The sequence below is a fragment of the Talpa occidentalis genome, unplaced genomic scaffold, assembly GCF_014898055.3.
Source record: "Talpa occidentalis isolate TD23 unplaced genomic scaffold, MPIMG_talOcc4v2.1 talOcc4.11, whole genome shotgun sequence".
NCBI classification, from domain to species: Eukaryota; Metazoa; Chordata; class Mammalia; order Eulipotyphla; family Talpidae; genus Talpa; species Talpa occidentalis.
Window position 1 is genome coordinate 102277728 of NW_023601104.1, and position 23971 is coordinate 102301698.

Below are 23971 nucleotides of genomic sequence, written 5' to 3' on the forward strand. Positions count from 1 at the left end.
CGCCCCCACAGGAGGGAGACCGTGTGCCCAGCCCACACAGCAGCACCTCAAGGGGGGAGACTGAGGCTTCTCCCCAAGGCCAGGCCCCGGCAGGGACATCAGCGGACCCCACATGGCTCAGCGTCCTGCGGGGAGACGGGAAGTATTCTCGTGTGAGAAGCGAGGGTGACGCTGCCCCTGTGGGCAGCAGACGTGGGGAGGGACACGGAGACCCCGACAGGCCCACGGAGACGGGGAGAAGCCGCGTCAGGGCCGTGACGTGCAGGCTCCAGACCCCGCGTGTCTGTGGGGGGAGAGGGTTGAGGCACTTGGGGCATTTTCAGTCCCAATGGCTGCTTTTTTGTTGTGAGTGTTCGTTTGCTTCGTGCTTCATGACGGACATGGCTCACCTGCATCCCACGCGGGCATCACCCCTGCATCTGTGCCTAGTGTTCTCGTTTCATGCCTCTGCTTTTGCAGCATTCGCGGTTTCCATCTAACTCGTCCGGAAAACAAGCACCTTGAACTGGGCCTTTGTGTTGCCCACACCAAGGTCCTGTCCACACCAAGGAGATCAGTTTTCTTCCCCTTTCGCTGTCCGTGTTCCTTCCTCTACGCTTTACATTCGTGTCCGTGATCCATTGTGATTGAGTGTGACAGACGCTGGTCAGCCCTAGGAGCTTGGCTGCGGGCACAAACCCAGTGACCCTATCACCTTTCCGTGAGGTGACCGTGACGCATCCTCTTGTGTCACACATTAAAAACATAAGTGGAGGCGTGTGCGTGGGTCTGTCCTGGACTTCCTCTGTGTCCCTTGGTCCTCGTGGCCTGCTCTGTCCGCAGCCCCTGGGGTCCTCCTCCCGGAGCTGTGCAGAGGCTGAGCGGGGCAGGGCCAGGTCCAGCCCGGTCCCTCAGTGTGTGCTGACAAGGGGCGTCTCCTCAGGCCCTGCGGTTCCGAGTGTGGAGAGTCTCCGGGGGGACCCGTTTCGAGCACGAGGCGCAGAGATGGGCCCAGAGACGAGCATCTTGATCAGGGAACACACGATGAAGTATTAGGGCGGGAGATCCCACAAAATGCAGACAAATGCAATGTAGGGAAACACGATGGACACCGCGTGTCCACCCATCAGCCCACAGGACACTCGGGTGAGACGCTGACACGATCCCACCATGGCCCGGAGCAGGAAGGAGCCACGGCCCCCAATGTTGCTCGTCCCCGCCCGACGTCCAGCCGAGGCGGTCAGGGAGGGAGAAGCCCAGCACGACCCAGAGGAAGAGGACACGTGCCTCTCCCCGTCTGAAGAGGACCCGAGGACACTGAGGGACACCAGAGACTCCAGGAACGTAACTGTCTCAAGATAACAAATGGGCCCGTCGGGGCAGCAGAGGATCCAACAAACTCTCAGGGGTGACTCTGGCGTCACCACGGCAGGAGAAGGGCCTGGGGCCAGTCCCGGTCACGCCCTCACAGACGGGTCCTGGATGACGTCAGAGGGAGGAGGACGGTCCGGGGACGATGTGGGGCTCGGTCCGTGGACATGAAAGAGGCCCCGGAAGAGGGAGGACCCTGCGCGCCTGGGGGAGGGTGCCGTCCACCAGGGCCTGTCCCCAGAGCCACGCGTGGACGTGAGGCAAGACCCACAAATGCAGATGAGCGGGTGCGGGAAAGAGAAACACAGTTATCACGTTTACACGGATCCCCAAGGCCTTGGAGAGAGAAACAGCCTTGAGAGAAAGGCGGAGACGTGACGCGTCACGCAGAGGAGACGAGAGCTGGACACCTCCTGACTCCCACCGGGAGCGAGCTCTGGGCGGAGGCCACGGCCCCGAACAGCCACAGACCCGCCGCGTCCCTGGAAACACACGGCCTGTGTCACAGAAAGGCCCCATTTCAATGAGGTTCAGCGAGAAACACACAAGACACTGAGCAGCAACAGTCCTGGGAACCCGGGAGACTCAGCAGAGAAGGGTCCGCCCGAGAGCTCTCGTGGCGGGTGCCCCCGTCACAGACACCAGAGGTCAGGCCAGGAGACCCGGGACCCCAGTGCTGACCAGGGGCCTTTCAGACAGGCAGTCGGGTCCGGCCAGGACAGAGACACATGCAGAGTCCTCAGACCCCCGTCTCCCCAGCTGCCAGGGCACGTCCCCACATGTGGCCACAGCTCAGCTCCCAGGGTCTGGATCAGGACCATCAGTCAGGAGTCCCCACCGGCCTTCCTGGGGGACCCTGGCTTCTGTGACAGGGGTGTGGACTGCATGGTGATCCGATCCAACTGGGTGTCGGAACCAGAACAGCAAATCAGTTGTTCTGACACATTTCAAAGGCACAGACGTTATTCAAGAGATTACACTGGGGGGAGTGACCCCAGGCTGGACCCGAGGAGGACACAGGGATGGACACACACTAGGAGAGGGCAGGGGTCGGCCTGGAGGGCAGGTCCAGGCTGGAGGTCCCGTCCCTGTCCATGTCCCCCCCCATAGCTATGAGCTGAGTCCAGGGCTGTGAGCTCGGAGCGCCCCCTGGTGGTGGGCCTGGGTGCTGCCCCCTCCTGTCCTGGGGTGTCTGTGTCTGGGCCACACCCGCGCTCCCCGCCTCCCCCCAGTAATAGTAAGTAACAGACACCTGGACAGGTGAGGGTCTCGTCCCTGGGGGGTCTCATCTGTGCACAGACAGAGTCACCTCCTCCTCTGGTGACAGTAGCAGCTACTGGAAATTAACTATGAAGGTAAAGTCCAAAATCCTGTAACATGTGGGACCATCCCAGCTCCACTGACCGGCTACTGGGTTAGTGACAAGAAGAGTAAATTATATTCTACCCAGAGACTGAGGACCTGGAGTCATGATCAGAGGATCCTGTGGACCCACCAGCACCGAGCACAGGGGAATTTGACAGGGTCAGAACCTCGCATGAACATGAAAGAGCCAAATAAATAATCGGACATTATTCCTGGGAGCGGGGCTGCAGGAGGGGAAGCAGTGGGCGAGAGCCATGTCCTGACGGGCTGTGTCTGTGTTTGCAGGTGTCCAGGGTGAGGCGCAGCTGGTGGAGTCTGGGGGAGACTTGGTGCCACCTGGGGGTTCCCTCAGACTCTCCTGTGCAGCCTCCGGATTCACCATCAACAGCTATTCATGAACTGGGTCCGCCAGGCTCCAGGGAAGGGGTTTGAGTGGGTTGCAGAAATGTATCCTTATAGTGGTGGCACATACTACGCAGACTCCGTGAAGGGCCGATTCACCGTCTCCAGAGACAACGCCAAGAACTCGCTGTATCTGCAAATGAGCAGCCTGAGGCCCGAGGACACGGCCGTGTATTTCTGTGCGAGACACACAGTGAGGGGAGCGGGTGTGAGCCCAGACACAAACCCTGCAGGACGGGGGGCGGGGCTGGGGGCCCCCTGGGGCGTGTCAGGACCCCAGGGGCCCAGGGACACCAGGAGGCTCAGAGCTAAGAGCACAGCCTGGGAGCAGGTGCAGGGGTAGGGGGCAGGGGCTTCCTGTCTGGGGCTCCCTCTGCAAGACCTCAGCTCCCCAGGGCACCATTGCTCTCCTCTGAGAGGCTCCTGTTCCCCACAATCCTGGTGAGCCCCAAGGAGGAGGTGACTCTGTGCACAGGTGAGACCCCCCAGGGATGAAACCCTCACCTGTTCTCACACAGGGGATGCTCCAGAGTCTGCAGATGGCGGGGTCTCAGGGGTGAACCCCGGGTCCCTGAGAAGCTGCTGTGTCACTGACACAGTCTGTCCCTTGCAGACATGGACCCCACAGGCTCGAGTGCTGTGCGTCCAACAAGACAACCCAACAGCCAGGGAAGAAATAATCAAAACTTAGCCGACATAATGAGGCAGAAAGAAAAGCAGCTGTGAATACTCCACACACCCCAACGCTGGCTCTTTGAAAACAAACACGATGAACAAACTCCACCCGGCTCCCCCCGAGAGGGAGAAAACGCTGACACGCGGACCCTCAGGGAGGAGGAGAAGCTCGACCAGGCGCAGCCGCCGGCAGAGGACCCCGGGACTCCCTCGACGGTCCTGAGCAGATGGCGTGGCCCGAGGGCGGACTCGCTCTCAGCCCCTCACGAGCAGCCGCGGCCGACAAAGAGGCGCAGAGACGCGCACACGGCAGCCGCGGGCGGGACCCGAAGCGCTGTCGGGACACCCTGGCCCAGAGCCGGGCCGGAGGCTTCCAGCGACTCCACCAGGCCCCAGGGAGCTCCCGCCGTCTCGGGAAACTCTTCCAGTCAAGAGTGAAGGAGCCCCCCGAATTCGTGGGTGAGTCCCCGTCACACTCACCCCCAACCCAGACACACAGCCCAGAGAAGAGGCCGCAGACCAGATCGCGGGGAGCGCGGTGGGAACCCCTGGAGTCGCAGATGCCCGAACCCCACACGGATGTGGGGGTCACGCCCCACCCAGAGCCTTTGTGCAGGGACCCTGGCGGCTCCGAGTCCGGGAACCAGCCCCGCCCGTCACCATGGCAACCGAGAACATCAGAAGCCGGGACCCTGGCCATGGATGCCAAGCGGAGGGCAAAGTTGTCGCCGCCGGGAGGAGCCCTGAGCTCGTGCGCAGGAGCAGCGTCTGGGACGACCCCGACACGCCAGCCCAGGTCCCGTGGGGGCAGCTGGGCCCATCCATCTGCGTGGACACCCCCGGGCGCACCTCCCACTCTCGTGCGGTACTGGATGCCTGGCCGGGCAGAGGCGAGGACATGGGGGACAGTGGACAGCAGTGAGCGCGTCGCCCTCTGCGATGACACGAGGACGGGCGGCAAGAAGCTGTGGCTCCTGGGACGGAGGCCCACGTGCCCGTTTGGACACGGGGGGCCAAAGCCCAGCACAGCGCCTGCTCCGTGCGGACCATGCGAGGGCCCAGGAGCAGACCCTGACCCTGCACCTCGCTGCCCGGGGGCTGGTGCTGTGGCGGGGGACAGGGCCCTGCAGGGTGCTCGGGAGCCTGTGTGCATGGGGGTCACTTTACACCCGGAGCTGACCCTGAGCAGAGAGGCCCGCGTGGCTCCAGCCCCTTCCCGTCCTGGCGATGGGCCGAGCGGCCGGGACAGTCCGTCTAGGGGGACACTCGCAGGCAGGGGCTAGCGACATGCGGGGAGCTGGCCACAGGGTTCACGTCCGACTCTCCCAGGGCGGGTGGACGGCGGAGACTAGGTGACCAGGTTCCCGTCGCCTCTTAGCTCGCCCTCCAGGACACCCACCTGTGCCGTCCCGGGCTCTGTCTCCTCCGGGGATGGTGGTCTGGATCCCGTGACCTGTCAGGGTTACCCCTTTGCCTTTGGCCTTTGTGTCTCTGATGCATTTGGATGGAGTCAGTGGCCCTTGCTGGTGCCCACACGATCTTCTGTAACGCGTGCAAATCCAGGGTCCATGGAGGGCCTGGAATCAGGTGGGCCACATCCCCCGGGAGAGGCCTGTATGTATTCTTGGCTATGCATTAAATCTCTGGCCCGGCTCTGGGCCAGGGTGTCACGACAGCGCTTCGGGTCCCGCCCACGGCTGCCTTGTGCAAGTCTCTGCGCCTCTTTGTCACCACTGCTGCTCCTGAGGGGCTGAGAGCGAGTCTGCCCTCGGGCCGCGCCGTCTGCTCAGGTCTTCGAGGGAGTCCCGGGGTCCTCTGCCCACGGCTGCGCCTGGTCGAGCTTCTCCTCCTCCCTGAGGGTCCGCGTGTCAGCGTTTTCTTCCTCTTGGGGGGAGCCGGGTGGAGTTTGTTCATCGTGTTTGTTTGTTCAAAGAGCCAGCGTTGGGGTGTGTGGAGTATTCATAGCTGTTTTTGTTTGTGCTTCATTACGTCGGCTAAGTTTTGACTATTTCTTCCCCTGGCTTTTGGGTTGTCTTTTGGACGCACAGCACTCGAGCCTGTGAGGTCCATGTCTGCAAGGGACAGACCGTGTCAGTGACGCAGCAGCTTCTCAGGGACCCGGGGTTCACCCCTGAGACCCCGCCATCTGCAGACTCTGGAGCATCCCCTGTGTGAGAACAGGTGAGGGTCTCGTCCCTGGGGAGGTCTCACCTGTGCACAGACAGAGTCACCTCCTCCTTGGGGCTCCCCAGGAATGTGGGGAGCGGGAGCCTCTCAGAGGAGAGCAGTGGTGCCCTGGGGAGCTGGGGTCTTGCAGAGGGAGCCCCAGACAGGAAGCCCCTGCCCCCCACCCCTGCACCTGCTCCAGGGTGTGCTCTGAGCTCTGAGCCTCCTGGGTCTGCCGGTGTCCCTGGGCCCCTGGGGTCCTGACACGCCCCAGTGGACCCCCAGCCCCGCCCCCCGTCCTGCAGGGTTTGTGTCTGGGCTCACACCCGCTCCCCTCACTGTGTCTCCTGCACAGAAATACACGGCCGTGTCCTCGGGCCTCAGGCTGCTCATTTGCAGATACAGCGAGTTCTTGGCGTTGTCTCTGGAGACGGTGAATCGGCCCTTCACGGAGTCTGCGTACCATGTGCTACCACCATTACTATTAATGGTTGCAACCCACTGTAGCCCCTTCCCCGGAGCCTGGCGGACCCAGTGCATGCCATAACTACTGAAGGTGAATCCGGAGGCTGCACAGGAGAGTCTGAGAGACCCCCCAGGCGGCACCAAGTCTCCCCCAGACTCCACCAGCTGCGCCTCACCCTGGACACCTGCAAACACAGACACAGCCCGTCAGGACATGGCTCTCGCCCACTGCTTCCCCTCCTGCCCCCCCCTCAGGGATCCTGCCCCCAGGAATCACCCCCTAGAAGCCCCACGAGCAGCAGCCAGCTCAGCCCACGCTCCATGGCGAGTGTCCGCGTCCGTGCTGACCCGAGTGGACCCTGGGTGCGGGCTGGGCTCCTGTGCGGGCTGCAGGGCGGGCCGGGCTGGTTTTCAGCAGCAGGGGACGCCCTATTTGCATGTGTCCTGCTATATAGCAGCTCTGGCTGGGTCTGGGCAGAGGAGCCGGGGAGGGTCCTGGGACGTGGGGTCATGACGCACGATGAGCAGGTCCCTTGTTAGGGGCCAGAGCTGGTGACCCTGAGCCCCTGTTACTTGCTGGGACGCAGGCCCATGGGCTGGTGCTCACACGTGCTCTGTGGGGTCTTTATATGTCTTAGTATCACTCACTCCTTTTTCAGTTGTGTCATTTGCCAACATTTTCTCCCGCCTGTGAGCAGCCTCTTAGTTTTACTGATATTTTCTTCATTGAGAAGAATCTTTTATTGGACGGAAGCCATTTGTGTACATTTATTTTCTTCTCTTCCCATTGGATCTGGGCCCACCCATATCACAGCAGCCGATGTCAGGGTGTGGGGTGACTTTTCTTTCTCCTGCACTGACCGCGGCGTGTCTACACAGGCTCCTTGTGGAAACCGTCTTCCTGTGGGGACAGAGGATGGTTCAGAAAACGAGAGATTTACACAGTGGCTTGTGCTCAGTTGTGGAATGCATGAAATTTCACTTGGAATCACACGGAAGGAACAGGACAGGACGGCGCTGAGTGAAGAAAGTCAGAAGGAGCAAGACACGCTCAGGATGGTCTGACTCTCGTGTGGACACAGGAAACACAACACAGAGTCTGAACCCACCGACAACAAACTCTTGACCTCTGAGAGCAGAACTGAGGCCAGGGCTGGGGTGGGGAGAGGCGTCCCGGGGCCCGAGGTGGGGGTTGCTTGGCCCTCGGGCCCGGCAGGGTGTAAAGGACACGTTTGTAGAGATTTATTCCTACAAGCACTGAGCAGACTCAGAGACATAAACATAATTTTCTGTCTTAGTTACTATAAAACCAGAGTATGAAGTCATGAGGATCAAAATTATATCAATTTGCCTCCTCTGGTGACAGTAGCACCTACTGGATATTAACTATGAAGGTAAAGTCCAAAAATCGTGTAACATGTGGGACCATCCCATTGTATGTACCTGGAGAGGCTGTCGTCCTGCCAGGATGAGCTTCTCCTCAGGGGCAAATCCAGGTGTCCCGTCCCCTTTCTGTCCAATCTCAGCCCGTGGTCCATTGTGTTGTGGTTGTTCCTGAGAAGCATAAGCTGGAGGCCGCGGACGGGACGGCCCATGGAGTTCCCTGCCATGAGCGGAGACTCGGGGTGTAAGTGAATCTGCAGTGGGGGGCGGCTGGGGGGCGCATCGAGAGCAGCTCTGCCCCGCACTCTCCCAGCCCAGGCTTTTATGGAGGACAGGACCAAAGGGAAGAACATGGCGCACGATTGTGTCTTTGCTGACACAGATGAGCACGTTTCTGCTGAGGACAAGTTGCCCTGCTGAGCGGGGACATGCGCAGGAGCAGCACGTCCTCAGGGGGCAGGAGTCGGTTCTGGGAAGAAGTTCTGTTTGCAGAACCTCTGCTGTCCTGGACTCCCTGTGCAGAGTCAACAGGGGCTCCAACCACTCCAGCTCCCTGCAGGGCAGCAGCTCCCGACAGCTGACGGCGTGTCCGTGGGTCTGTCCTGGGCTTGTCTCTGTCCCTGGTCCTCGTGGCCTGCTCTGTCCTCAGCCCCTGGGGTCCTCCTCCCGGAGCTGTGCAGAGGCTGAGCGGGGCAGGGCCAGGCTCCCACCTCGTCCATCAGGGTGTGCTGACCTGGGCCTGGTCTATCCACGGGGCTCTGGAGTGAGTCTGTCTCCATCCCAGAGGAGAAGCTGCGGGTGTCCTTCTCTGAGCATTAAATCATTCCCCCGGGAATGCATCCCGTGGTCACATCCTTCAGTCCTTCCACCCTTGAGTGTGGCATCACTCCACATGGTCAGTTTTATTCCATCTGTTACTATCACTTGTGCTGCTGCTGTCAGAGGCGGTTGCTGGCGTCTCTCAGGCGCTGAGGTTGGTCATAGAAAACAATCCCATGTGCTCCGGGGACCACTGCAGTCTCTGTGAGGGCACAGTGGCCCCTTGACAGGACACAGAAAGACAATTGTCACTTCACAGGGGCAGAGGAGGCTTGGAAGAGGCCAAACCCTCCTGAGAGAAAGAGAAAATAAAGGCCTCCCCGGGAGACACAGAGCTGGGAACACCCAGAGTCAGCATGGAAGAGGGAACAGCGTCCGTGGGCACAGGACCCCAAAGTCTGCACTGTCCCCCGTTCCTGAAACACAGTGTCCTTCTTCACGGGACAGGAGCAAAGTTTCGTGAGGTTCAGCGAGAAACACACAAGACACTGAGCAGCAACAGTCCTGGGAACCCGGGAGACTCTGCAGAGAAGGGTCCACCCGAGAGCTCTCGTGGCGGGTGCCCCCGTCACAGACACCAGAGGTCAGGCCAGGAGACCCGGGACCCCCAGTGTTGACCGGGGGCCTTTCAGACAAGGAGTCAGGTCCGGCCAAGACAGAGACACATGCAGAGTCCTCAGACCCCCGTCCCAGCCAGCTGCCACTAGACGTCACCACACGCGGTCAGGGTCAGCACCCAGGGCCTGGATCCAGGGCACTTGGTCAGGAGTCCCCACCAGCCTTCCTGGAGGCCCTGGGACCTGGTGACAGGGGTGTGGACACCACAGTGATCTGATCCCACTGGGTCTCGGGACCAGAACAGCGAATCAGTTGTTCTGACACATTTCAGAGGCACAGACGTTATTCAGGAGAGGCACAGGGGGAGTGACCCAGGGCTGGACCCGAGGAGGACAGAGGGATGGACACCCACCAGGAGAGGGCAGGGGTTGGCCTGGAGGGCAGGTCCAGGCTGGAGGTCCCGTCCCTGTCCATGTCCCCCCACAGCCATGAGCTGAGTCCAGGGCTGTGAGCTCGGAGCGCCCCCTGGTGGTGGGCCTGGGTGCTGCCCCCTCCTGTCCTGCAGGGTCTGTGTCTGGGCCACACCCGCCCCTCCCCGTGTCTCCCCAGTCATAGTAAGTAACAGACACCTGGACAGGTGAGGGTCTCGTCCCTGGGGGGTCTCACCTGTGCACAGACAGAGTCACCTCCCCCTTGGGGCTCCCCAGGTATATGGGGAGCGGGAACCTCTCAGAGGAGAGCAATGGTGCCCTGGGGAGCTGGAGTCTTGCAGGGGAGCCCCAGACAGGAAGCCCCTGCCCCCAACCCCTGCACCTGCTCCCAGGCTGTGCTCTTAGCTCTGAGCCTCCTGGTGTCCCTGGGCCCCTGGGGTCCTGACACGCCCCAGTGGAGCTCCAGCCCCGTCCTCCCATCCTTCAGAGTTTGTGTCTGGGCTCACACCCGCTCCCCTCACTGTGTGTCTCGCACAGAAATACACGGCCGTGTCCTCGGGCCTCAGGCTGCTCATTTGCAGATACAGCGAGTTCTTGGCGTTGTCTCTGGAGACGGTGAATCGGCCCTTCACGGAGTCTGCGTAGTTTGTGCTGCCACCAGTATAAATGATTCCAACCCACTCCAGCCCCTTCCCTGGAGCCTGGCGGACCCAGTGCATGTGCTAGCTGCTGAAGGTGAATCCTGAGGCTGCACAGGAGAGTCTTGAGGGACCCCCCAGGCGGCACCAAGTCTCCCCAAGACTCCATCAGCTTCTCCTCAGCCTGGACACCTGCAAACACAGACACAGCCCGTCAGGACATGGCTCTCACCCACTGCTTCCCCCTCTTGTGCCCCCTCCTCAGGGATCCTGCCCCCAGCAATCACCCCCTAGAAGAGCCACGAGGAGCAGCCTGCTCAGCCCACGCTCCATGGTGAGTGTCCGCGTCTGTGGTGACCCGAGTGGACCCTGGGTGTGGGCTGGGCTCCTGTGCGGGCTGCAGGGTGGGCCGGGCTGGTTTTCAGCAGCAGGGGACGCCCTATTGCATGTGTCCTGCTATATAGCAGCTCTGGCTGGGTCTGGGCAGAGGAGCCGGGGTGGGTCCTGGGACGTGGGGTCATGACACACGATGAGCAGGTCCCTTATTAGGGCCAGAGCTGGTGACCCTGAGCCCCTGTTACTTGCTGGGATGCAGGCCCAGGTGCTGGTGCTCACACGTGGTCTGTGGTGTCTTCTCTCCTGAAATCTTTATATGTTTAGGGTCAACCCTTTGTTATTTATATTTTTGCAACAATTTTCTCCCATCAGTAGGCATCTGTTATGTTCCTGATAGTGTCTTTCCTGTTCAGATGTGTTCATATTTGTTGTAGGCCAGATGATTGCAGTAATTTGTTTTCTTGTCACTGGAGCCCGGTCATTGAAGATGTCAGCGATGCCAGTGCTGGGGTGTTCACAGCACAGGCATGGAGACAGCTCCGTGCTCAGGACAGAGCAGTGGTTCAGGACGATGAGGTGTATTGAGTCAAGTGCTTTTCACTCAGCCAGAAGCAAGGATGCTCCTGCCTCAGCAGAGCCCAGAGAGACACAGAGAGGAGGCTGCCACGAGAGCAGGGGGAGGAGGAAGACAAACGCTGGGGGACCTGACGCTGTGCGGGTGCAGGGAACTTAGCACAGGGTCAGTCAGAACAACCAACAATACACTGTTGACATCTGGCTGCAGACCTGGGGCCAGCAGAGGGAGGTAGGTGGGGTGCAGAGGGAGATGGAGCATAGATTGGGGTGGGTGTTGCTGGTGTCTGGAGGTGGACAGGGTTGAGAGGACACGGAGTAGAGATTTGAACATATGACCTGGGACAGGTGCAAATATGGGAACAAGTTGTCCTCCTGAGCAGGGACATGCGCAGAAACAGCACCTCCTCAGGGAGCAGGAGTCAGTTCTGGGAAGAAGTTCTGTTTGCAGAACCTCTGCTGTCCTGGAGCTCCCTGTGCAGAGTAATCCGGGGCTCCAACAACTCCAGCTCCCTGCAGGGCAGCAGCTCCCAACATATCCCGCTTTTTGTTTTTAAAGCAAAGTATAATTCGTTTTGGCAAAACCTATAGGAATCTTTGGGTGCGGTGTTTTACGTAATGCAGCGACTCCTGCAGGATGCAATGAAGGTGTCTCTTGCCATGGATCCTGGAGTTCAACTGGAACCCGAGTGGCGACCAGTCCTTTTGGTGTTAAGAATGTGCTATTTGGATAGATTCCCAATATGTCCAGTCACTACATCTTTGCCGGTAATAGTCACTACAGGTGACATGATACATGGAATAGGATGCGCTACAACTAGCATGAACATTTCATGACAACAAAACATGTGGATTAAGTACACAGGCAGAATCAAAAATGTTCTTTTAGAAGGTAATGGTCATAGAGTGACTTTCTTTCCCCAAGTGTGACATAAGCCATCCCACACATGCAGCAGACCCAGCTTTAGAGGGAGTTTTGCTACGGCCTGTGGTTCAGCTTTATGGTTCCCCAAGTCCAGTTTCAGATTTTCTCAGTCCCCCCAGAAAGAGCAATACACTGAATGCTGCAGGGGGCGTTACTGCCCCAGCCAGGCAAGGCACTGGCAAGCAGCTAAGAAAAGGGCCTCATGCTGTGGGGCCGAATTTTGAAGAGCCTCAATCGTGGGGCTGAAGATTAAACATCCCTTTGTTTTTTGTTCCTGGTCATAATAGAAATAATTTCTCGGAATATACATTGGGCAATAAACTATACATATAAGACTATGGTACGGACATGGCATGAAAATTACGTGCTCAAAAGTTAAACACTGAATAATGTGGCCCACGTGACAGTGGGAAATGATTGTTGTGCAAGGGCGTGTCTGATAAGCCCCCCAGAGCTGGTCATAACAACATCCCTCGTGTGGAAGTTCCGTAGAGAAGCCTGGCGGTGAACCATGCGGTGATCACGCGAGGAGTTTCTAGTGAAAAAAGTTCTAATGACTGATCCTGGGGAACACCTGGTCTCTGGCTGCGGGCCCTGTAGACAGAGGAGTCTCCTGGCGGTGTAGCCTTGGTAACAGGGCGGCGCCAAGGACTGTTGGCTGCCCCAGGGTGTTGTTTAGGCTGAAACAATGAGTCTAAATTTTAATTATCTGTTAACTTTTCAGGTCGTTTCTTTTCTCAGAATCATGTAGGCACCAAAATGTCTATGGGAAAGGAAAGGGCTGATTGTTGGGTTTTGCTTCTGTGCAGAGGATGATGTCATCCCATCGCGTGCCTTAAGGTGTAAATAAAGATCCCTGAGACCCTCAGCAGGAGGCGCTTGCACCCATGTGAGAGTGTTTTGTGTCGGCCTCACCGCCCCTTCCTTCAGCCCTTAGGAAAGTTTCCCCGAGGCCGCCTCATCCTTTCAGGGACATGTGACCCCACATTTTGCCAAAAGCTGGTCTTGGACAACCGAGCAGCCGCGAGGGTAGGGGGCGTCAGGTCTCTCTGGCTACTCCTGCTGGCAGGGGCCGCAGTCCTGCAGGGCAGCCGCGTCTGAGCGGGTCTGTCCAGGGGGCCCGGTGCACAGTCAGGGGCTGGAGACACCTGCAAGCTGAAGGCTCGGAGCTTTGAACCCGCGGGAGACAAAACCAACCCAGGGGTGTGGCGTGCACAGACCAGGAGACGGCGGCAGGACGGTGGCAGGCCCGGCAGGCTGGGAGGGAGTTTGGAGAGTCCTCACAGGCGAAAAGAAACCGAGGATCTGGACGGAGGGAAAACACAGTGAACCGCGGTTTCCAGGTCCAAGACGGAGAAGAACTTTAATCTCCTGGCGCCTGGGACGGCAACGTGACTGGGTGTTAGTGGGGTGCTGGAGACTGTCCCCCCCGCCTGCGGCCCGTCAGACCAGGCTGCGGGGTCAGTGTTCACCAGCACAGGCACAGTGAGGGCGCACAGGGGGCAGCTCGCTGTTCTGGGGGCGAACATGAAGTGCCGCGCCCGCCTTGGCCAAGGGATGTTGCCCAGATGAGGGGTTGGCGCTCCGGGCCGCCAGGGAGGCGGGCGAAGAACCAAGGAGTCCTCGAGGCTCCTTGTCACCCCAAAGGGGGATCAAATATCTAGTCATGGTTTACTTGGCGACCCCTAACTGCCACCCCATTCGATGTTAACGGTCAGGGACAGATGGGAGGACAGAGCGCCTGGCCCCCGTGTCCAGCAGCACATCCACTGGACGGCCCTTCACCTCCAGGAGGACCCCAGGCGCCGGTGACGACATCCATAGGGCAGGGGAGATCGGCGCCTCTGGCCCCGTCCGAGTGCGGAGCGGACGGCCCGGAGTCGGCAGCTGAGGACAGGCCCTTCCCCCGCGGCTGCCCCGACACGCGCGGCCGGGCCCAGAGGCTGCCGCCGGCTGCCTGGAGGCCGATCCCTGGGCGGGGCACGCTCTGTGTTCACGCCCTGAGGCCCCGCGGGCTCCTCGCGGGAGGCCACCCCTGAGGCTCCGAGCGCGGCCACCAGAGCCTCCGCCTTGGCCCGGCCTTCGGGGCCTTCCCTTTGCCGCCTCCTCTGACCCGTTGTGAGGACGTGGGTGGCCACAGTCAGGCTCTCGGGCGGCCACAGCGACCCGGGGCTGCGCCTGTGGTCAGCTCGCCCTCCCTGTCCTTCGTGTTTCACACCGGAGACGTCGTCGGCCAGAGGCCGTGTCTGGGTCCTCCGCAAACACTGTCTTTGGTTCTGTCACCGCTTTGGCTGAGGGCGTCACCCCAGCCACTGGCTCCTTCTGCAGAGGATGATTCTGGGACACTCGTCTCTCGGGCTTCGCTGTCAGAGCCACTCTCCCCGCGCTGAGCGGCACGGAAGGAATCGGAGGCCGAGAAGAGCCGGGAACCTCCTGGTTATGGTTCATTTCCGTTTTTCAACTTTCCTGAGAAGGTCCCAGAGCCGCTCGTGCCAAAGCCCGACTGAGGAAACCCCGGCAGGGACCTTCACGCCTTGTGCAGGATGCCTTTCCCCAGTCGCCCCGACTCGCCCCCGTGTCTGCACCCAAACACCGTCATCCGGGCACCGCGGCGAGGCCTGAAGGGCCCAATGGAGCAGCTCCTGTAAGCTGTGGTGGAGACGGGGCTCCGCTCTACTCTCACGGGCATTTTCAAAGGGTCATAAACGCTGACGAGCCGCATTCCGCCCCTGCTGTCCCCAACCTTGGATCATCCGTCCAGTCAGCCGCGGCCCAGGACCATCGAGTGAGCCAGAGAACGCACTCGCCACCCGCTCCTTCCCTGAGGTTCCAGGGTCCCTGAACCCGATCGGACGCCACTGCCGCGACGGGACGGCCCATGGAGTTCCCTGCCATGAGCGGAGACTCGGGGTGTCAATGAATCTGCAGTGGGGGCGGCTGGGGGCGCATCGAGAGCAGCTCTGCCCCGCACTCTCCCAGCCCAGGCTTTTATGGAGGACAGGACCAAAGGGAAGAACATGGCGCACGGTTGTGTCTTTGCTGACACAGATGGACACGTGTCTGCTGAGGACAAGTTGCCCTGCTGAGCGGGGACATGCGCAGAAGCAGCACGTCCTCAGGGAGCAGGAGTCGGTTCTGGGAAGAAGTTCTGCTGTCCTGGACTCCCTGTGCAGAGTAAACAGGGGCTCCAACCACTCCAGCTCCCTGCAGGGCAGCAGCTCCCGACAGCTGACGGCGTGTCCGTGGTCTGTCCTGGGCTTGTCTCTGTCCCTGGTCCTTGTGGCCTGCTCTGTCCGCAGCCCCTGGGGTCCTCCTCCCGGAGCTGTGCAGAGGCTGAGCGGGGCAGGGCCAGGTTCCAGCCTCGTCCCTCAGGGTGTGCTGACCCGGCCCTGGTCTGTCCATGGGGCTCTGGAGTGAGTCTGTCTCCACCCCAGAGGAGAAACTGCGGGTGTCGTTGTCTGAGCATTACATCATCTCCAGGGGAAGCATCCTGGGGTACATCATTCAGTCCTTCCACCCTTGCGTGTGGACATCACTCCACATGGTCAGTTTTGTTCTATCTGTTACTGTCACTTGTGCTGCTGCTGTCAGAGGCGGTTGCTGGCGTCTCTCAGGTGCTGAGGTTCATCCTAGAAACAGCTCTTGACCTCGGGGACACCGAGTCTGCACCTGATTGACCGAGTCAGTGACCAGCAGCTACAGGGAGACCTCGGGGTGCTCACCCCGAGAGCTGGTCATCGGCAGCTGATGCGTGTCCCTGTCTTGGGGACGCCTGTTGCTCCTTTTCACCCCTAATTTCCTGGGCAGGTCCCCGGTTCCCTGTGGGTGACATGGAGCCAGCCCCTTGCTGCCCTGAGGTCACAGGACAGGACGGCGCTTTCTCCTGAGACGAGGCCAGGACTGGACCCGCCCAGGTGCCCTGACTCCAGGGAGGGGACGTCCTTCTGCTCGGAGGTGCTGAGTGTCTTCACCGTGAAATGCGCTGACCCCACCCCATGCTGTTTGCCCAGTGACAGGAGGTGCCCGTCCTGACCCTGCCCCTGCCCTGGGGTCTCGCATCGCTGGGGGAGCTGCCCCTCCTGGCCTCCAGGGGAGGTCGCTCCTGGATACAGACCTGCCGGGAGCTAATGTGCAGAGAGCTGGGTCAGGACGCTGTGCTGCTGCGGGAGGCGGGTCAGAGGGGTCCAGGCTGCTGACAGGACAGGGAAGGTCTTTGAGGTTCAGGTTGCCGTCCAGGGGGATGAGACTCAGGACGGGCTGGGGAGCAGGACGGACAGAACCGCATGCAGTGGGGATCCCATGGTCAGCTGTGATGTGGAGGGGAAAAAAAGGGGGAGGGGTCAGGGACTGTCAGGCGGCAGAGGTTCATTCCCGGATTTGGGGTGCTGCTCCCCTGGGTCTTGTTGGGGAGTCTCTGGAGGAGTCTGGGGTTGGGTGATTAGGATTATGATGAGCACATCTGGGGTCTCTCAGGTGAGGCTCCTCCTTCCTCTCTGGGTTTGGGGCTGGTTTCCTCAGGGCTAACTTCTATGTGGGGTGCGGTTGGAGAATTCTCTGCTGTGCTGCAGTGCCCTGATCACACCTCACCTGCGGCAGGTCACAGGGACGTGGCCCCGACCATGTGAAGAAACTGCACAAACACCTGGGACAGGTGAGGGTCTCGTCCCTGGCGGGTCTCACCTGTGCACAGAGTTACCTCCTCCTTGGGGCTCCCCAGGAATGTGGGGAGCGGGGGCCTCTCAGAGGAGAGCAATGGTGCCCTGGGGAGCTGGGGTCTTGCAGAGGGAGCCCCAGACAGGAAGCCCCTGCCCCCCACCCCTGCACCTGCTCCCGGGCTGTGCTCTGAGCTCTGAGCCTCCTGGGCCTCCCGGTGTCCCTGGGCCCCTGGGGTCCTGACACTGCCCAGTGGACCCCCAGCCCCGCCCTCCGTCCTGCAGGGTTTGTGTCTGGGCTCACACCCGCTCCCCTCACTGTGTGTTTCGCACAGAAATACACGGCCGTGTCCTCGGGCCTCAGGCTGCTCATTTGCAGATACAGCGAGTTCTTGGCGTTGTCTCTGGAGATGGTGAATCGGCCCTTCACGGAGTCTGCATAAGCTGTGCTACCACCAGTATCACTGATGGCTGCGACCCACTGTAGCCCCTTCCCTGGAGCCTGGCGTACCCAGTGCATTGCATAACTACTGAAGGTGAATCCGGAGGCTGCACAGGAGAGTCTGAGGGACCCCCCAGGCGGCACCAAGTCTCCCCCAGACTCCACCAGCTGCGCCTCACCCTGGACACCTGCAAACACAGACACAGCCCGTCAGGACATGGCTCTCGCCCACTGCTTCCCCCTCCTGCCCCCTCCTCAGGGATCCTGCCCCCAGCAATCACCCCCTAGAAGAGCCACGAGCAGCAGCCAGCTCAGCCCACGCTCCATGGCGAGTGTCCGCGTCCGTGCTGACCCGAGGGGACCCTGGGTGCGGGCTGGGCTCCTGTGCGGGCTGCAGGGCGGGCCGGGCTGGTTTTCAGCAGCAGGGGACGCCCTATTTGCATGTGTCCTGCTATATAGCAGCTCTGGCTGGGTCTGGGCAGAGTTCCCGGGAGGGTCCTGGGACGTTGGGGTCATGACACACGATGAGCAGGTCTCTTATTAAGGATCAGAGCTGGTGACACTGATCTCCCGTTAGTTGCTGTGACACAGGCCCAGGTGCTAGTGCTCACATGTGCTCTGTGGGGTCTTCTAAGGCAATCAGGACCCATGTGCACTGTGGGGTGAATGGGAGTTGCTCAGCCAGTGCTGAGAATAGTGTGATGTCACCAAACACAAGAGGATGCCTTGTGAGTGGACATTGAGGAAATAGTGTCATACATGGTCACAGAGATGTTTAATGTCACAACAGCTTCTGAGCATCTCTGTGATGACAGCTGTGAGGCCTCAGCCCTCCTGGGAGCCAGAGACTCAGGTGTGCATATGGGGGAGGGACCCTCCCCTGGGCCCATCTTCCTAGGGGATCATTTAGACGTAAACTAAGTAGAATTGAGGACACACAATATGGGGATATGTAATGTTTTAGGCACTTGACAAGGGTAACTTGCATGTATGGTATTTATTTGTTGCCCCGACTTTTCACATGTGGATGAATACACGAGTCACAACTCACTTCCTGCTGAGGCCTCTGTTCAGGGCCTGGGAGGGACTCGGTGAGGCTGAGAAGGATTTAGAGGGTGTGACCGGGGATGAGCTCTGCTTGGGGTCCTGTCCCTGGGTGTCCGGTCAGGCTGGCCTTGGGGCGAGGGAGAGAGATGAAGGGAATGAACGGCTCTGCACGTGGCGGGGGGGGCTGTGCTCCTGGAACCTGGTCTCCCCGTCAGGGTCGTCTGAGTGGGGATCCGGGAGGGATTAGACACCCCTGAGCCTCTCGTCCCTGCACGTGTCTCTCCAGCAGGAGAGCGAGTGTGGGCTGCGTGTGGACAGAGAAACCTCGTCCCCGGAGGAACGGGACCTGGTGACACCATCCGTGTGTCCTGACCCGGAAGCCGCGTCTCCACCGTCCTCCTGATTCCAGCTCCCCAGACCCTCCCGGGGCAGGTTCAAGCGCGAGGGCAGAGACGAAGCTCAGAGACAACCAGAAAGTCTCGGTGATGGTCACAAAGATCAGAGCATTTTCCTCCAAAGTGGGAATGAATGACGTGCAGAGGTGGAGTGAGCTCCGCACCCGCCACCCCACAGCCACCGTCACAGCAAGAGGGAAAAGCTGAGACAGTCACGCGAAGCTCAGGAATAAGACATGGAGGTCACAGTCACGGGGGTCACTCAGCTCCGTCCCGGACGCCCCACCTGAAGATACTCGGAAAGAAAAGGCCATGGGGGTCGACACTGGACAAAGACAACACAAAAGAGAACATCACAGGCCCAGAGCCCTCGTGATCACTGATGGGAACATCCTCCCAACGTCCTCGCCAGCAGGACCCGACCTGCGTCCCAGGGACCGTCCCCAGGATCACGGGGACTCCTCCTGGGCACGGGGCTGGTTCCACAGCCGAGAGAGCATCAGTGTATCCAACACGGCCACAAAGAGGAACACGGAACCCCAGGATCACATCAACAGACGCTGGAAAGCGCTCGACACAGTCCAACCCCCATGGGTGGTGCAGGCCCTGGACGCCCTCGGGGGAGGAACAGACCTTCACATGGTGAGAGCATCCGTGACCAGCCACCGCCTGTGGGATGCTCAGGGCGACACGCCGAGGCCCTTCCTGGGAGGTCGGGAGCGAGACAGGGACGTCCTCTCTCCCCTGCCCTTCAGGAAACTGGGCAGAAGACCTGGGTCTGTGGGCGTCCAGTGGACACGATCCTCTGCGCAGGGAGAACAAAAGCTCCCCGAGGGGCGATGGTCAGATCCTGAAGGGCCCCGCGGGGGCGGGATGCAGGGTGAGCGCAGCCCCCAGAGGCGCCACCCCGGGGCGCGCGTGAGTGGGAGGGGAGGGTCCAGCTCCGGTCACGGTCTCGCCCGAGGAGGAGATTCCCGGGAGCCAGCGGGGCGGGCGGGGAGGACAGTGGCGTGACCACGTCAGCCTGTCACGCACAGACACGCACAGGACAGAGAGACATGGACGCGCTCGTGGGCTGGTGCGGGGGCAGATTCGTGTTATTGTTATGGCCACGCGGCGCCCCCGTGGGTTCCCGGCCGTGTCTGAGAACACAGAGCACCGTGGACAGGGGACAGAGCAGTTATCCAGTGTCCAGGGAGGGCCGCGCTGGTGGCGCAAGGGCCTGAGCACAGCACTATGAAGCTGGCACAGCCTCTGCCGCATGAGTTGTGTTCCCGGCCATCCAGGGAGTTACCCACATGGTGCAGCAGACCTCTCCTGTCTCCCCACGGCTCCCCTCAGCAGTGTCTTTAATTCAGGTTGCCTGTTCTGCTCCCCACTCTGTCTCTGGTGGATCCTCTCACCCCCCGCATCTCTGGCCTGTGCCCCAGATCTTGTGTGCATAAATACATAAATCTTTAAAAGAAAAGTACAAGGATCCATAAAGGCCGTGAGGAGACAAAACAATCTCGAGAGGAGAGAAGACACTAAAGGCCTCACCCGGGGGAGAAAAAGAGCTGGACATTCCACACTTAAGCCAGAGGTGGGAGCTTTGCTCCTGGACCCGTTGCTGGAAGATCCACAGACTTACTGCGTCCCCATAAAACACACCAGAACCTCACAGAAATGGAGCAAAGTTTGAATAAATTTTATCCAAAACAGACAAGACACTGAGCAGCAACAGTCCTGGGAACCCGGGAGACTCTGCAGAGAAGGGTCCACCCGAGAGCTCTCGTGGCGGGTGCCCCCGTCACAGACACCAGAGGTCAGGCCAGGAGACCCGGGACCCCAGTGCTGACCAGGGCCCTTCAGACCAGGAGTACAGGTCTGGCCAGGAAAGACACATGCAGGGTCTTCAGATCCACCATCTGCCAAGGGACTGTCCCCACATGGGGTCCAGGCCTCAGCTCCCAGGGCCTGCATCCAGGATTCTCGGTCAGGAGTCAACACCGCCCTTGCTGGGGGCGCCTCAGACCCTGTGACGGGGGTGTGGACACCGTGGTCATCTAATCCAGAGCAGAACAGACAATCAGCTGTTCTGACACAATTTCAAAGGCACAGATGTTATCAAGAGATTGCACTGGGGTTGTGACCCCCAGGCTGGACCCAGTACAGTAGGGATGGACACCCACTAGGAGAGGGCAGAGGTCAGACTGGACAGCAGGTCAAACCTGGAGGTCACTCCCTGTCCATGTCCTCCCACAGCCATGAGCTGAGCCCAGGGCTGTGAGCTCGGAGCGCCCCTTGGTGGTGGGCCTGGGTGCTGCCCTGCCCCCCTTTTGCTCATCATGTGTTATGACCCCAAAGTCCCCAGGACCCTCCCAGTCTCTCTGTCCCCAGACTCCAGCGAGAGCTGCTAAATAGCAGGACAGAGCTAAATAGGGCCGTCCCCTGGGTTTTCTTGTTGGACACAAAGCACTAGAATCTGTGGGGTCCATGTCAGCAACTGGACAGACCATGTCAGTGACGCAACAGCTTCTCAGGAGACATCAGGGATTCACCCCTGAGACCCCCGTCACCTGTAGACTGATGGAGCATCCCCTGTGTGAGAACAGGTGAGGGGTCTAAACTCTGGGGAGGTCTCACCTGTGCACAGAGTCACCTCCTCCTTGGGGCTCCTAGGAATGTGGTGAGTGGGAGCCTCTCAGAGAAGAGCAATGGTGCCCTGGTGTCTTGCAGAGGGATCCCCACAGGAAACCCCTGTCCCCCCACCCCCGCACCTGCTCCCGGGCTGTGCTCTGAGCTCTGAGCCTCCAGGGCCTCCCGGTGTCCCTGGGCCCCTGGGGTCCTGACACGCCCCAGTGGACCCCCAGCCCCGCCCCCCGTCCTGCAGGGTTTGTGTCTGGGCTCACACCCGCTCCCCTCACTGTGTCTCTCGCACAGAAATACACGGCCGTGTCCTCGGGCCTCAGGCTGCTCATTTGCAGATACAGCGAGTTCTTGGCGTCGTCTCTGGAGATGGTGAATCGGCCCTTCACGGAGTCTGCGCAGTATGCGCTGCCACCACCATAAATTCCTGCGACCCACTCAAGCCCCTTCCCTGGAGCCTGGCGGACCCAGCTCATGTAGTAGCTGCTGAAGGTGAATCCGGAGGCTGCACAGGAGAGTCTGAGGGTCCCCCCAGGCGGCACCAAGTCTCCCCCAGACTCCACCAGCTGCGCCTCACCCTGGACACCTGCAAACACAGACACAGCCCGTCAGGACATGGCTCTCGCCCACTGCTTCCCCCTCCTGCCCCCCTCCTCAGGTATCCTGCCCCAGGAATCACCCCCTAGAATAGCCACGAGCAGGAGCCAGCTCAGCCCACGCTCCATGGCGAGTGTCCGCGTCCGTGCTGACCCGAGGGGACCCTGGGTGTGGGCTGGGCTCCTGTGCGGGCTGCAGGGCGGGCCGGGCTGGTTTTCAGCAGCAGGGGACGCCCTATTTGCATGTGTCCTGCTATATAGCAGCTCTGGCTGGGTCTGGGCAGAGGAGCCGGGAGGGTCCTGGGACGTGGGGTCATGACACACGATGAGCAGGTCCCTTATTAGGGCCAGAGCTGGTGACCCTGAGCCCCTGTTACTTGCTGGGACGCAAGCCCAGGTGGTGGTGCCCCCACGTGCTCTGTGGTGTCTTCTCATTGAGATCTTTATGTTTTGTTTCTGCCCTTTGCCTGAAGTGTCATTTTAGTTGCAATGGTTGCTTTTTTGTTGTGACTTTTCGTTTGTGTTCATGCTTCACAATGGACATGTCTCACGTGCATCCCACGCGAGCATCACCCCTGAGTCTGTGGCTAGTATTCGCATTTTCGTGCCTCTGCTTTTGCAGAATTCATGGTTTCCATCTAACTAGTCTGGAAAACAAGTATCTTGAAGTGTGCCTTTGTGTCTCATTAATTGGTGTCTTCTGTGTATTTGTAAAGATTCATTTATTGATGCATTCAAGACCTGGGGTGCAGGGCAAAGGTCCAGGGGCGCGAGAACTCCCCAGAGACAGAGCGGGTAGCAGAACAGTCAGCTCTACTGAAATCCACTGCTGAGGGGAGCAGCGGGGAGACAGGAGGGGTCTGCGGCCCCTGCGGGTAGCTCCCTGTGTGGGGATCGCACTGGGACTGCAGTGTCTGTGGAGAGCTGCATCGTGCAGAGACTGAGCCACTCGAGCCAGGACCCCCCGGTGTCTTTGTGTTTCTGATCGTTTCTTTCCTTCCCGGAACCATTTTAATTCGTTGTCGCCCCATGTGTTGACATCGTTTGGCTTCCCCGGTCTCGGGCGCCCAGGCCACGCGGACGTCCCCTGGGCCGTGCCGAGGGCGCTGGCCTGGCCTTCCCCTGTGCTGACGCGGCCCTGCGGGCACAGCCGGGGGGAACCGCCTGTGAGGAGGACACGGACGGCTCTGCAGCACGAGGCGCTTCTTCACGGCGCAGCCCGCGGCTGTAGCGCAGGACGGACGCCCGCGTTGGCAGCAGCGTGGGGGACCCGCGAGGCGGCGCTGAGAGCAGCGAGTGCAGGAGAAAGACACACGCTGTCGGCACCTCCGTGTGCAGACAGAGAAACAGGCGAAGGTGCCGCAGGAACCAAAGCGGAAATACACCTGGACGTCTGAGTGCAGAACTGGGGCCACCGAGGGGAGGGGGGGGACGGGTGTGGGGCAGGAGCAGCCCATGGAATGTGTGGGGGCCCTGGGGAGCCCAGGGCATGGAGGGTGTGAGGGCGCCTGTGTGAGTGTGGACCCGGGACCCGAGGAGCAGACGCGAGGATGTGAACCCGCTTTTCCCCAGAGGACAGTGAACAGCAGGTGCCACACGTTGTGACCGTGGGGATCGTGTCTGTGTCGTCCCCGGGCCCAGGGGCCCCAAACTGGGACTTGTCCGCACGGGGAGAGCCTGAGAAACGTTCCTGGGGGAGACCGTGACGACCCCGCGGCCCGACGGTGGCTCGTGGGGGATGGAATGAGACACGTCCCCGCAGAGACAGAGCAGGTGGAGTCACGACCCGTGGCCAGAGCCTGTGACTCGGCCAACACCCCCCAGGGAGGGACAGAGCAGGCCTGACCCACGGGGACACCGGGGAGGCTCGGTGATTAGACGGACATTGTCCCTGACGCAATTATCCAGAAACTGCTGGAAACTGTTGCAGAAATTGGTTTCAAATACTCAAAGAATCCATAATTCTAAACCAGAATTCAATGCCAGTAGAAGGAGGAAATACTGTTTAGAGCAGAAGAAAATGGAAAAAGAATTGAAGAGACAGCTCAGTGACACAGTGATGAGCAAGGGTGGTGCTTGCAAAATAAACAGTGTAGACCAATTCTGAGCCCCGATTAGAAAAATG

The 23971-nt window shown here is 60.2% G+C and overlaps 1 long non-coding RNA gene across 1 annotated transcript in view; it reads left to right on the plus strand.

Moving 5' to 3' along the window:
• Positions 1 to 4535: 4535 nt before the first annotated feature.
• LOC129145399 (uncharacterized) overlaps positions 4536 to 23971 on the plus strand; it is a 132731-nt gene continuing 113295 nt past the window's right edge. Inside the window, exons 1-2 of the long non-coding RNA XR_008550933.1 lie at positions 4536 to 4588; positions 5841 to 5973. This is a non-coding gene — a long non-coding RNA (uncharacterized LOC129145399). The remainder of the gene's footprint in view (positions 4589 to 5840; positions 5974 to 23971) is intronic.